The sequence below is a fragment of the Macaca nemestrina genome, chromosome 2 (assembly GCF_043159975.1).
Source record: "Macaca nemestrina isolate mMacNem1 chromosome 2, mMacNem.hap1, whole genome shotgun sequence".
Classification (NCBI taxonomy): domain Eukaryota; kingdom Metazoa; phylum Chordata; class Mammalia; order Primates; family Cercopithecidae; genus Macaca; species Macaca nemestrina.
The window spans coordinates 140,938,900-140,953,413 of record NC_092126.1 but is presented as its reverse complement, the minus strand read 5'-3'; the positions used below and the strand labels follow the sequence as shown (position 1 = coordinate 140,953,413).

At 40.8% G+C, this 14,514-nt stretch overlaps 1 protein-coding gene across 9 annotated transcripts in view; it reads right to left on the bottom strand.

Annotated features, from left to right (window-relative positions):
• The window catches only part of LOC105477607 (contactin 4), a 1,037,214-nt gene that overhangs the window by 872,171 nt on the left and 150,529 nt on the right, over positions 1-14,514 (bottom strand). The gene's annotated exons all lie outside the window — the stretch shown is intronic.

The following is a 14,514-nucleotide window of genomic DNA, read 5'->3' as shown; positions in this document are numbered from 1 at the left end:
CAATCCCTACTGATAATTCACAGAGAAAGTTGATTTCTTTTATTTCCTGCCAAGAATGTAATTCCATCTCCAGAAATAAGTTCGTTCAGAAGATGCTTTAGGCTGCTTCAAGCCAAACTAGGTAACTAAGTGTCACTGAATATTTTCTCTTAAAATATTGGGAAGCCAAGCTCCTTTGTTTTTGATGGCAAACCTCCAGAAGTAGAACAGCCATGTGATTTCCAGAGTGACACTTGTCAGTGGTGGGCTTACTGATATTCTGGAATCAGAACAAGTGCTAAACATATAAAGGTGTTAAATATTTCCCTTCCTGTGTAGGTAACCAAACCTACAACCAAATTAGAAACACATGCTAATTTTCCTCCCATATGTCTTATCTTAGGCTATAAAATTCTATATTGCATCAGAATAGCAGTTATTTCCAAATATTAAGGAGAACAGTATGGAAGTTCCTTGAAAAACTAAAAATATAACTACCATATGATCCAGGAATATATACCACTGCTGGTTATATATCCAAAGGAACTGAAACAATAGATCAAAGGGACATCTTCATTCCCATGTTTGTTGAAGCATTTTTCACAATGGCTACAATATGGAATCAAGCTAAATATCCATCAATGGGTGAACAGATAAAGAAAATGTGGTATATGTAGACAATGGAATAATATTCAGACATGAAAAAGAATGAAATCCTGTCATTTTGGACAACATGGATAAATCTGGAGGATGTCATACTAAGTGAAATAATCCAGGCATAGAACGACAAATACTGCATGATCTCACTTATATGTGGAATCTAAAAAAGTTGAACTCACAGAAGTAGAGACTATAAGGATGGTTTCCAGAGACTGCGAGTATAGGAAGGGAGGAATGAGGATAAAGGGTATAAAGTCTCAGATAGACTGGAGGAAGAATAGGTTTTGAGATCTGTTGCACAGCAAGGTGACTATTTTATATATATACATATATATATATATATATATATATATATGTATGTATGTGTATATATCTATGTATCTATAATCAATACTAATGTATATATCAAAATAACTAAGAAGAGAGGCCAGGTGTGGTGGCTTATGCCTGTAATCCCAGTACTTTGGGAGGCCGAGGTGGGTGGATCACCTGAGGTCAGGAGTTCAAGACCAGCCCGGCCAACATGGAGAAACCCTGTCTCTACTAAAAATACAAAAATACCCGGGCATGGTGGTACATGCCTGTAATCCCAGCTACCCGGGAGGCTGAGGCAGGAGAATCACTTGAACCTAGGAGGCAGAGGTTGCCATAAGTTGAGATCGTGCCATTGCACTCCAGCCTGGACAACAAGAGCGAAACTCCATCTCAAAAATAAATAAACGAATAAATATAACTAAGAAAATAAATTTTAAATGGCTCATCATAAAAAATTAAGTGAGGTGATGGATACATTAACTTGATTTAATCATTCTACGTTGTACACATATATCAAAACACATTTTACTCTATAAATGTATACGATTATGATTTCCCAATCAAAAATGTTAATAATAAAATATTAATACATGACAATAAAACTTTTATTTTTGTAAGACAGTCAAACTCCTCACAAATTGAACTTTTTCATTATAATGCACATGCTAGTACTCTGGTAGCATACTGAATGAAAGAGCTAATGCTCAAGAAAATATTAAAAAATCTATTCAACATCTCTTAACATCTACACTTCCTCTATGACCTGCATTTAGTAGTAATCTATAAATTGTTTCATCTTAGTAATTTGTACTCATTTGTTTTGCCACATGTCTTTTAACTCATTAAACATAAGCACCAGTGGAGCCAGAATTGCTAGAGTAGAATCTATCCATCTTCTGATTCCCTCTTTCTGATTTAATGAGAAATTTATAGTTGATTACAAAACTACATTTATACTCTAGGAAGAAAAATTAAAGGATGAAATTCAATAACTACCTTCTTGAGTATTCATTTCTAATTACCACAACCTAGTTCTCAGAGCTAAACCACAGGTTTATAAATTTCTTTTTAAAATATTTTTTGCATGTCTATATATTAATAGCAAGAAAATTTCAAACTCAACATAGAGTGCCCTGTGTAAGGCACACAGTTGCTGTCTAACCAATGGCCATCTTCTTTTTTTTACCCAACGGAAGAGTATGAGTATGAATTTTTTTTGAGAGTTTATCTATCTCTCCTCAAACCTGATGATGTGACTAAAGGTTAAATCCAAATTAGTCTAAACCAGGACTCTATAAAGCAAAGCAGGATATTTGTTTTGTAAGTATAGTTTTATTAGAGCAAAGTCACACCATCCTTTTATAGAGAGTCTCTGGTTGCTTCTGTGCTACAAAGGCTATATTAGGTCATTCTTGCATTGCTATAAAGAAATACCTGAGGCCGGGCGCGGTGGCTCACGCCTGTAATCCCAGCACTTTGGGAGGCTGAGACGGGCGGATCACGAGGTCAGGAGATCGAGACCATCCTGGCTAACACGGTGAAACCCCGTCTCTACTAAAAAATACAAAAAAAAAAAACTAGCCGGGCGAGGTGGCGGGCGCCTATAGTCCCAGCTACTCGGGAGGCTGAGGCAGGAGAATGGCGTGAACCCGGGAGGCGGAGCTTGCAGTGAGCTGAGATCCGGCCACTGCACTCCAGCCTGGGCAACAGAGCGAGACTCCGTCTCAAAAAAAAAAAAAAAAAAAAAAAAAGAAATACCTGAGGCTGTGTAACTTATAAAGAAAACAGCTTTAATTGGGTCATGGTTCTGCAGGCCATATAAGCATGGCACCAGCATCTACTCGGCTTCTGGAGAGGCCTCAGAGAGATTTTACTCACAGCAGAAGGTGAAGCAGGAGCAGGCAGGTCACATGGCAACAGCAGAAGCAAGGGGGTGCAGTGGGAAGTGTCACACACATTTAAACAGGCAGATCTCACAAGAAGTCACTCGCTATCACAAAGAGAGCACCAAGCCATGAGGGATTCACTTCAATGACCCAAACACCTCCCACCAGGACCCACTTCCAACAGTGGAGATTACAATTCAATATGAGATTTAAAGGGGACAGCAACCAAACTATACTACTGGCAAAGTTGACTAACTGCAACAGAGACTGTATTGCCTGCAAAGCCTAAAGTACTTACCCTCTGGCCCTTTACAGAAAAAGTTTGCCAATACTTGGTATAAACTAATCCTGATTACTCCATTCCGCTTACCAATAATTGGTTTGAATAAAAGCATATGACACAATCCCAGCCAATAAGAGCACATGAAAACGTCTGTGAAACGTTATGGGGAACGTTTACTGGCTAATTGAGAGAAACATTCAGCCCAATAGAGGTTCTCTTTAAGTACAATAATAAAGCTGATCACATTTAAGCCTGATGAGTCAGTGTGTACTTTTACCTGTGGCCAAAAACTTCCTAATAATGTTCCCATTTCATGGAATGTAAGTAAAAGAAACAACTAGCGAGCGAGAGTCGGAACAGATGCGGGTAGCCATTAATAAGACTAAAGAAGTAGCTCCCCTAAAAAGGCATTTACTTTTTATAATAATGCAGGCTTGGAGGGATGACTGAAGAGCCACATTGGTCTCTACAAAACACAGCGAGAATTCTGCTTCTATTGCATTTTTTAAAATTCTACCCTAAGAAATCAATACTTGACAATTAGCCATGATTGCAAACAATCACTAAGATAGCCATACATTTTTAAACAAAATGAAAGATTATTTCACATGAAACAGACTAAGTAGAGGCTGGATAACTTATAAAGAAAATAGTTTTAATGGGTTCCTGGTCCTGCAGGCCATATAAGCATGGCACCAGCATCTACTTGGCTTCTGGGGAGGCCTCAGAGAGATTTTACTCATAGCAGAAGGTGAAGCAGGAGCAGGCAGGTCACATGGTGAAAGCAGAAGCAAGGGGATAGGGTGAGAAGTGTCACACACATTTAAGCAGGTAACTTGTAAGTTACCCTCCTCTAGATAGTTAGATGTGACTAGAGAAAGAAAGGATAACTAAATTTTCATTTACTTAAAAAATTTCCTATCAATGAATATAGTCTGATTTAAGACAGTCCCATTTAAAGTGGCATTCATTCAACAGATAATTACTGAGCATCCACTGTACACTTCGTACTTCAGATATAGCAGAAGACAACCAAAAATGACCCTTGTTATTGAGGAATTCATATTATAGTGGGAACAGCCCAATGAAAATCCAAAACAGTAAATAAGCAATGAAAACAGTGCGATGAAGGAAACATAGGACGGTAAAGGAAAATGGTACTATTGGAGGGATTCCGGGGAAAGGGGTATCTGCATAGATTCAATGGGATACAATTTGAGCAAAGATGTGAAGGAATTAAAAGGGTTAAGGAGGTGACTTGGTAGTCAGAAGATCCAGAGAAAGTAAAATGTAAAACACATGTTCATGCCTAACATATTCAAGGCCACTGTGGTTTGGAAAAAGTAAGAGGAATAGCAGTAGTAGAAGAAATTATAGGCCCACATTAAGTAAAAATCTGTAAGTTATTGTAAAGACTTTGGCTTATGCTCAGGGTGAAATGGAGGATCACTGCAAGACTTGAACAGAGAAGTGCTATGACCTGATACACAATTTAAAAAGATCACACTATGCAGAGACTAGACCATAGTGATGGGAGTGGAGAACAATGAAATGCAGGAGAGCTGGCAAAAGGTATTAAAGTAGCACAACAGAGATATTGGTAGATGCGGAGGTGGTAAAAGGCTGCCTATTTCTGAGAAAGAGACAGAGACAGAGACAGAGACAGAGAAAGAGAGAGAGAGAGGAGAGTGTGTGTCCATTTAAATTTTTTAAATTTTCAAGTAACTTCAAGTATTTTCTAGTAATTTTCAAAAATTTCCAAACTAAAAATTGCTAGGAACAGTAAAGAATACACCTAAATCTCCTATCTAGTTTCCAGTATTGCAGCAACCAAATACTACAAACTGGGTGGCTTAAAACAAGAGTTTATTGTCTCACAGTTCCAGAGGCTAGAAGTCTGAAATCAAGGTGTGAGCAGGGTCATGCTCCCTCTAAAATTTGTCATGAAAACTTCTTCACGGCTTCTGGTGGTTTGCTAGCAAACTTTGGCATTCCTCGGCTTGCAGCTCCATAACTCCAATCTCTGCCTCTGTTTTCACATGGCATTGTGCCTGCCTGTCAATCTTCGCATGGCCCTTGCCTTATAATGATGCCAATCATAGTGGGTTGGGGGCCCACTCTACTCCAGTATGACATTATCTAAACTAATTACACATACAACAATCCTATTTACAAATAAAGTCATATTCTGAGGGACTGGTGGTGAGGATTTCAATATATCTGTTTTGGCAGGACACAATTCAACCAATAACAATTTATTCTTTTTTTTTTTTTTTTTTTTTTTTTTTTTTTTTTTTTTTTTTTTTGTGATCCAAAGAGGTAAATTTATTTAGTACAAGTCAAATAGCAAGTAAATAGCAGAACCAGGACAAAATTCAGAAATTTGGAGACCAAGTTCAGTACTCTTCCCATTTCACCTTGAAGTGCTCCACACACTTGAATTGAAGTAAATTGATTCAACTGAGGTTATTATGGTGAAAGAGAAATGACAAGTTTCCAAAGACCCAGCGATGTGTTGCGAGTACAGTACCATAAAGAATATCCCTGGTCAAGTCATCATATTAAACTCTTCTTTAAATATAACATTGTATCCCATTTGATTTCTTTCCTTTCTTTTCTGTTGACATGGGGTCTCGCTCTGTCCCCCAGGCTGGAGTGCAGTGGTGCGATCATGGTTTCCTCCAGCCTCAACCTCTCAGGCTCAAGTGATTTTTGGTCCTTAGTTTCCTGAGGAGCTGGGACTACAGGAGCACACCACCACACCTGGCTAATTTTTTTTTTTTTTTTTCAAGAGATAGGATTTCCTTGTGTTGCCCAGGCTAGTCCCAAACTCCTGGGCTCAAGTGATCCTCCTGCCTCAGCCTCCCAAAGTGCTGGGATTACAGACATGAACCACCATGCCTGGCCCAATTCACTTTCTATAATTATACATATAATTATTTTCCCTGAACATTTGAGACAGACAACATGATGATGAGCCTTGTATCTAGATATTTCAGTATTTCCTCTAAACAGGGACATTTTCTTATATACCCATAGTACAGTTACTAACTTCATTGAACTGAAAACAGTCACACATCACTTAACAACAAGGATGTGTTTTGAGAAATGTATCATTAGGCAATTTCATCATTGTGGGAATATTACAGAGTGTATTTACACAAGCCTAGATGATACAGCCTACTACACACATAGGCTAGGTGGGATAGCATATTGCTCCTAGGTTATACTTGCAAACAGTATATAAGTTATACATTGTATTGTATATATATTGTATACAGGTTATACATGCAAACCTGTATAGCATGTAACTGTCCCAAATACTGTGGGCAACTGTAACATAATGGTATTTGTGTATCTAAACATATTTAAACATAGAAAGATACAGTATAAATATAGTATTATAATATTATAGGGGCCTTAGTCATGCATATGTGATGCATTATTGACAGAAACATCATTATATGGTGCATGATTATATTTGTACTGAACAGTTATCTAATCTGCTGGCTGTGTTTCAATGTTGTTAATTCACCCAGTAATATTCCTTTTAACATTGTATATCTTCCACTTCAAGATCCAGTCTACCGCTGCATACTGCACTTAGTTTTCACATCTCTTTATTATAGTATCCTTTAAACAGTAAACCTTTCCAGCATTTTTTTCTTTCACTATACTTATACTTTTGAAGAATAAAGTTGATGAGTCATTTTTATAGTCCCTTCTATCACTCTGATGTTCTTTATCAGAAGTGTTTTTTCCCCCTTCTCCTTCAAACTTAGAAGTGTTTTATTGTGTGTGTGTGTGTGTGTGTGTGTGTGTGTGTGTGTGTGTGTGTGTTTTAATAGAAGAGTACTGAGGCTTTAGGACAAGTCAGAGCCAGATCAGTCCATAAATGACAATGCCGCAGATGCTAGGATATGTGGAGGGAATTTTCCAAAAAGAAAGAAATTCTGTACTGAAGAGATAATAGATAAGGGGGTGCAGCTTGAAGTCTAAGTTTTCTCGGGGGATGGAACTATGGAGAAACTTGTGTTGCAGGAGAATATGGGCAAAGAAAGAAGCTGTCAACTCCAGTAAAGATGCACCTTAAGTGAGGGAAAGATTGGGTATTCCCAAGGCTGATGCACTAAGAGAGAAATAAGGAAATCAGAGCGAGGGCAAAAGGCAGTACTGAATTTCAGCAGTTGTCATCTTAATAGTAAAGCTGTATTAGAAGTCTGTTATATGCCTGGATCACATGGCAAAACACACATCCACACTCACAACCACACTAGTACATGACAAAACACACATACACACTCTCACACCCACACTACGTCACCCACCACAACAATAAATGTTTGACCTCATTATTTATTTTTTTTATGTGGCGGGGAGCTAATAGTGGTTTTGGTGTAAAGTTAGAAAGTAGAAAAGAAAAATCAGTAAGCCATTCACAGAGTAAGTAAACATGTGTGTGGCTCAAAACAAATCAAATTATTGCTCTGTATAACTCCAACTGCTCTCACAAGCAGCAGAATTTTGTTAAATAGATAACCTCACCCACTTTCCAATTCAGTTGTATGCAGTTTGGGGCATGAACTTGGAAGACCTGAATTGCCCAGTATGACTAGGTAAGAAAAAAATTTAAATATTTGAGGGCCAGAGGTGTCATGGAAGAGAGGGATCAACCTAGTGGCAGCACCACATGAGTAGAGAAGGGAGGTTTGAGAGGTCTCTGGTCAAAGCAGCCCAAAGGGAACGTAGAGGACAATTACTAAGAATGGCTTTTAAAATTATTTGTTATGGGGTGTGCTCCCACCTTTCTCCAGCTTGTATCACTTAGAAAATCTTTAATGTAGGGGCTACACTGCTCAGTAATGGTTTTCTTGTGAAAACAGATTATTTTGGGTAAATTTGAGAATGGTCTGGTAGTTGAGTTCTATGTCTGGGTTAATGCCAAAACACACACACACACACACACACACACACACACACACATTAAAAATACATTATAGGCCGGGCGCGGTGGCTCACGCCTGTAATCCCAGCACTTTGGGAGGCCGAGGCGGGCGGATCACAAGGTCAGGAGATCGAGACCACGGTGAAACCCCGTCTCTACTAAAAATACAAAAAATTAGCCGGGCGCGGTTGTGGGCGCCTGTAGTCCCAGCTACTCGGGAGGCTGAGGCAGGAGAATGGCGTGAACCCGGGAGGCGGAGCTTGCAGTGAGCCGAGATCGCGCCACTGCACTCCAGCCTGGGCGACAGAGTGAGACTCCGTCTCAAAAAAAAAAAAAAATACATTATAAGTTGGGCATGGTTCCACGTGACTGTAGTCACAGCTACTAGGAAGGCTGGGGCAGGAGGGTCGCTTGAGCCCAGGAGTTCAAGGCCAGCCTGGGCAACATAGCAAGACAGACCCCATCTCTTCAAAACCAAACAAAAACAAAAGTACATTATGCCACTAAGCTTGAGATGAGGATAGAGGAGATTCTGAGAGAGTCAAGCACTGTGAAATCACAAAAATTCCTTGAAAACTCAAGACTTTCAAGGGCCTTGAATTGGTGAGGTGAAAGTCAAGAACTTCAGACATAAAGACCAACCCAGCTGATATATGGATATATGTGAACTATATAAAAAATTGTACTAAGGTAGGGGTGTGTGTGTCTATGAGATATATATTTGTGTGTGTGTGTGTGTGTGTGCGCACACGCATAAAGTCCTGACCCCAAACCATACACCAATGTACGCACTATGCTGCAAGGTTGAATTTAGAAAATATCAAGCCCAAACAAAGCTGTAGAAATGTAATAGGCTGAGGATGGATGGTGAGATCTGCTAGGATGAATGGAGAACGGGGGTCCTATAACTTCATCTTTTATTGCCCTCCCACCCACCACCCAAGCAGACTTTCCCATAGCTCTGAGATGCTGGCCTGGAACTACAGACTAGAGTATTCACATTCAGTACCCAGTTCTAAAGGAAGTAATGTGCTGCAGAAAAAAAAAAAAAAATGGAGAAATCTCTCTAGCTCCTAAAGACCCTTTAAGCCCACAGCAGAACTCCAGCTCAACTTTTTGAAGCATTTTATCTATTTTATTTTCCCTGTGTAGTGTAGGACACCTCCTTCGGTTTTTGTGCTTCCCCTAGAAAAATTCTTTTTTAATCAATATTTCAGAAAAAAAAAAAACCCACAAAGACACACACACACACACACACACAAAAGTCAGATGTGGGAACCCTAGATCCACCCAACTGCTTAGATTGACTCTTGTCATTTCTACTCTTCTTTGAATTTTACTAAATCAATGAGATGAAATGTCTCAGGAAATATTTGACCATTATCCTTCTAGTGGAACAGACTGAGCAGGGCAAAGGTTAGAGCGGGGCAGAAGGCTTCTTGCCAATGCTCACACATAAACTCACAGAGGACTCTGGGGTAGAATCTCAAACACTGATTCAGTGACCTTGAAATGGACTATTAAGAAAGCACAGTGTATCTGCAGGAAAGCAGAGTCTCACAGCAATTGTTCATCATCACCTTCCTGTATGAGGAGACACTGGTCCAAGCCTTTGTGTCACAACTGATTTGAGGAGCAATGATGAGTCTCTAAAGTCATCGGATCAGATGATAAAAACTTACCTCTGGTAACCACAGGTCTAAAATTTGGCATCCATCCTTGGCAGAAGGTTACTGACTAGATAGTCACCTGAGAATCACTCACTGAAAGTTCGTTATTTGAGTTTTACAAAGAACATTAGAAAATATTTCAGTCACTTTAAAAAATGAATAACACAGGAATGGACACAGAGTTCTATGGAAAGTTGTATTTTTCATGAATAATGAAGAGCGCCATGTTGCTGAGAGAGAGGAAAGTCAGAATGGGGCTCCAGTCCCTCATTTTTTTGTTTTTGTTACTGTTTTTCAGGGTCAACATAGAGGTGAGAGGAATATGGCCTTGCCTGACTCCTCTCTCGGGGTATCAGTGTCTCTCAACCATCAGCCCATTCCATGGATCAAACTGATTCGTTTATCTGACGTACTACAACACTGACCCTCTCTATCCCAGCACTACTATATACACCTTAACTCAATTTGTTGTGCCTGTTATTGCACTGAGTACCATCCCAGAGAGATCTGCCGAGTTCTTCAGCTGGTTAGCCTCTTCTGTTTGAAGGTACACAGGCATGGACTCCAACTTCCAGGTCAGCCTTCTAGCGGCAGGCATCGGTGAAGGACTTGTTCCTCCCTAACTCCTTGCACTGTGTTTTACGTCAAGAGCATCTTTCTCTCCACACATCACAGACCCCTGCCTGGGCACACCCCGCATGTGGAAGCTGGCAACCTTTTCTTTTTTAGCCTGGATGTCAATAAGCATTTGAAGACATGAGTCAAAAAGAAACTGGATTTTCAGATTTTGGAAAACAAAAAAAGAAGGAAAGGTCATTTCCAAAACATCTCAGGCCAGGTTATTGGCTGAATTTTCTGAATTCCATAGAATTACTTAATGATGAACAGGGCAAAATCCTCAGTCCCTCCAGAGCACTGAAGGGGAAGCAGAGCAGCTGCAGTGTACATAGCATCTCCCAAATATCAAGAACTTGGGACATGATTTGCAGCGCAAGTAAAGTTAACTCTCTTAGGAGGCCACAGGGAAGTCTTTGTAGCTTACAGTCTTAGTCTGTGGCAGCTGTTCCCCAAGAGAGTCTCCCTTTGTTTTATTATCAATGTGAAGCCCATTGCCATCCAAAGACTAATGCAGGCTAAAGAATTCCTACTGCTTCCTCAGCTGCAACCTGTATCCCACGCCAAGGCCCAGCTCCATCATCTTTCTGCAACTTTGCCCTAATTACTGCCTTTCTATCTGGCTCAGAGATAACCTGAGAGGCCAGATTTCAACCCTCTCTCCTTCTCAGATTAAGGCCTAGAGAGTATCCCTCCCTGGAACCCAGAAACAAGTATAGTTGCTCACCCAACCTGAAATTCTACACCTGAAATGGCACTGCAGCAGAAATAGCTAAAAGATTTCTGGACTTTATTTACCTATTGAGGCCCAGAGATCTTTGGAAGCCTCCATGCCTCCAGCTCCCAATCTTCCCCAGGACAGCCTGACCTTCTCATCATATGTCCTAGTCTCTATCTTTCCTGAAGAATTTGTTTTCAGCAAGGGAATGAGGAAGGAACTTGGACACGGCCTTCAACATAAGCTCACAGAACAAGAGAAGGACCAGGCCTACAGCATCCTAGAGACTCTTGCTGATGCAGCCTAAAGATAAATTATTAGGAACCTCTCAATTGAAAGGTAAATATGGACTCTCAAGGACTTCCATGTCGAAGGGCCAGAGCAACAAGGATCTCAAGTGGATTGTACTGATGCACCCAGGAAAATTCTATTTAGAAGATGCAGAAAATTTCACATAGGGAATGAACTGGGGAAGGGCTCAAAAGATAACCAATCAAGGGGCTCAGAAAGCCTCCTTGATCCTTCCTTGATCCAGGCACTTGACAAGTAGGGAAACCCACTTTTTTTTTCTCCCTTTTCATTCTTGCTGTCATTTTAAAACCCACTTGATTTGCTTTCACAAGTGGCAGAAGTGGGGTGCACTTCTCATGGTCCTTGAATCCATAAAACCATGGTGTCAAAAGAGAACATCTCAATCCTGGCCTTTTCACCATGCCACCTTTCCCTACTCAGAAACCCATGTTTCAGAGGCAGACTCAAAATCTGAGCTGAGAGAAAACAGATAATTATGGGAGAAAAATGTGGCATCTAGTCCTCTCCTGTGGGTAAGCAAGGCTAGTGGCACAAGGTGGTCCTGCTTTGATATTTGCAAGGGCCTTGCATAGACTCATTAGGTTAGGGCAGACGGAAAATACATCTCTGCACATAGTAAATATTGTCACCTCTCACACACTACAACTAAGACAGAACCTGGCAGAATGTGACTAAAATGGGGGCCAAAAGGGCAACCCAGAGCTAACTATAAGTTAAACAACAGCAGATCGTGAACCCAGGAATAAGAATCGGAATTGTGCCCCAGGGGACGGACTCCAGCCATAGCAGAGGCGTGCTTCAGAGACTAGAGCTACGAGGTGAAGTTAGAGGTGCCTTCAAGGACCAATGGTTCCAAGGATATGGCATAATTAAGGCTATGGAGTCCCACATGCCTCATAAAACAAAACCAGAAAATCAAATAAATTAAGCACTCTGAGAACTAATTAGCTTAGAATCTCCCAAATATTCAATGACAATTTGGGTAGTCTAAGGGCTATAATAACCAAGAAATACTTTGTACCATTATTGGCAGTCCAAGATCTCCGGAAATCATGCCCTGAAGACCATCTTTCTTCTTAGTTAAAACTCTAAACAGAGGCACAGTCTGACAGCCGGGCTCATGATCGTACCACTTAAGTGCCCACTGACCCAGAAAATTTGCTAATGGCTCACAGCCTCATCCCCATAGCATACACTGTGGGGATATGGCACCTTCCCATGTTTTATAGATCCACTTAGAGTACATAGAAAGTACCCTTGGGTAGCAAGAGCTCGAATGCCCTAAGTTTCAGGCCCTCCTGAAAGATCTGGGATACCAATTTACAGCAAAGTGAAAAAAAAATGGGAATCCTATAATAGCCGTATCCAATTAGTAAAGAATCCAGAATTTGGACACAGGATTGGGGACTTCACACACTAGAGGGAAAGCACTTTCCTGCAAAGTTCATAGGAAGAGAGAGACCCTGGTGAGCAATGTGTCCCAATTTCTGCCCCAAAGAAGACAGGCTCCTCAAAAAACTAAATTCAGAGAATGGATGAGTCATTTGTCTCAGTGGATACATCCCAAGAGAGAAAACAAAAGCCAGTAAGGTGCCCTGCTAATGCCAAATCAATGTCAGCCTCTGAAAAAAGCCCAGGCCAGGCCCCATTCAAACCAAAGTTGTCTCTGAGTGGTGTGGACACTGAAGATAACATGACAGTCACACAATGAGGAATCTAGGCCCAGGCAGAGCTTGGAGGTAAACGGTGCCGTGATTGTAGACCACTCTCCCTTCTTAAGCAAAGCAAAGTAACAAAAGCCACATCCTGCAGCCTTCACACAGATTTTGAGGACCTGAATTTTTGGAGAAGGGGCAGCATCTTTGTCCATTTGTGCTGTTATAAACAAATAACACAGACTGGGTCATTCATAAATATAGAAATTTGTTTCTCACACTTCTGGAGGCTGGGAAGTCCAAGACCAAGGTGCCAGCAGGTTCAGTGTCTAGTGAAGGCAGCTCTCTGTGTCCAAGATGGTGCCCTGTTGCTGCATCCTCCAGAGGATGATGTTGTGTCCTTACATGAAGGGATGGAGGGGTAACTCGCCCCCTCCAGGCCTTTTATAGGGCACTTCATCACCTCCTAAGGGCCCTCCCTCATAATATTGTTTCACCTGAGATTAAATGTCAACATGAGTTTTGGAGGGGACACAAACATTCCAACCATAACAAGCAAGTGGTTCATAAACAGGAACAGAGGTCCTAGCAACACTGAAAAAGTCAATAGTGTCTGAAGCATCCTCCTTCCATACTTCCCAATTAGCCTGTGTTCCCAAGCTGGCTCCACCAACAGGTGTCTAGGTTTCGAGATACCACAGCTCACCCTCACCCATGCTATGGGCTCTGTCTCTTTGGGCTGTCATTTCTACTGGGCTAAAAGTCCTCCTTCATCCCTTCCTGGAAGGGAAGTTCTTTTTAATGAAAATTTCAGGCTGGTGTGGTGGCTCACTCCTGTAAGATTCTCACCCTTGGGAGGCCAAAGCTGGTGGATTATTTGAGCCTAGAAGTTTCAAACCAGCCTGGGCAATATGGTGAAACCTCGTTTCTACCAAAATAATAATAATAAAATGCAAAAATTAGCCAGGTGTGATGGTGTGTGATAGTGGTCCTAGCTACTCAGGAGGCTGAGATGGGAGGATCGCTTAAACCCAAGAGATTGACGCTGCAGTAAGCCATGATCACGCTGCTGCACTCTAGCCTAGGTGACAGAGCGAGACCCCATCTCAAAAAAAGAAAAAACAAAAAAAGAAAATTGCAGTTTATGTGAACAAAATATATTTCACTACCCTGTTCTCTGAAGAGGACAGTCTCTGTTATCCTATCCAAAAATGTTTTTTTCCAAATGTATTTGTTTCTTCTAATAGGAGAGTAGTATCTTCCATCTCTGACACATTTGGGGTAAAGGCTTATGGCATCTTTGTAGCTTGGGGTGGTTATGTGAGCATCATTCTCAAATATGACATTCCATGTATGGCTTTGGTTGCATGGCCATTATTCCACTTATATACAGTCTAGATATCAAAGAGCTGTTCTCTTTCCCAGTGGCCACAAAATTCTTAATTTATTTGAGGTCAGTGTTGACAAGCACACAAA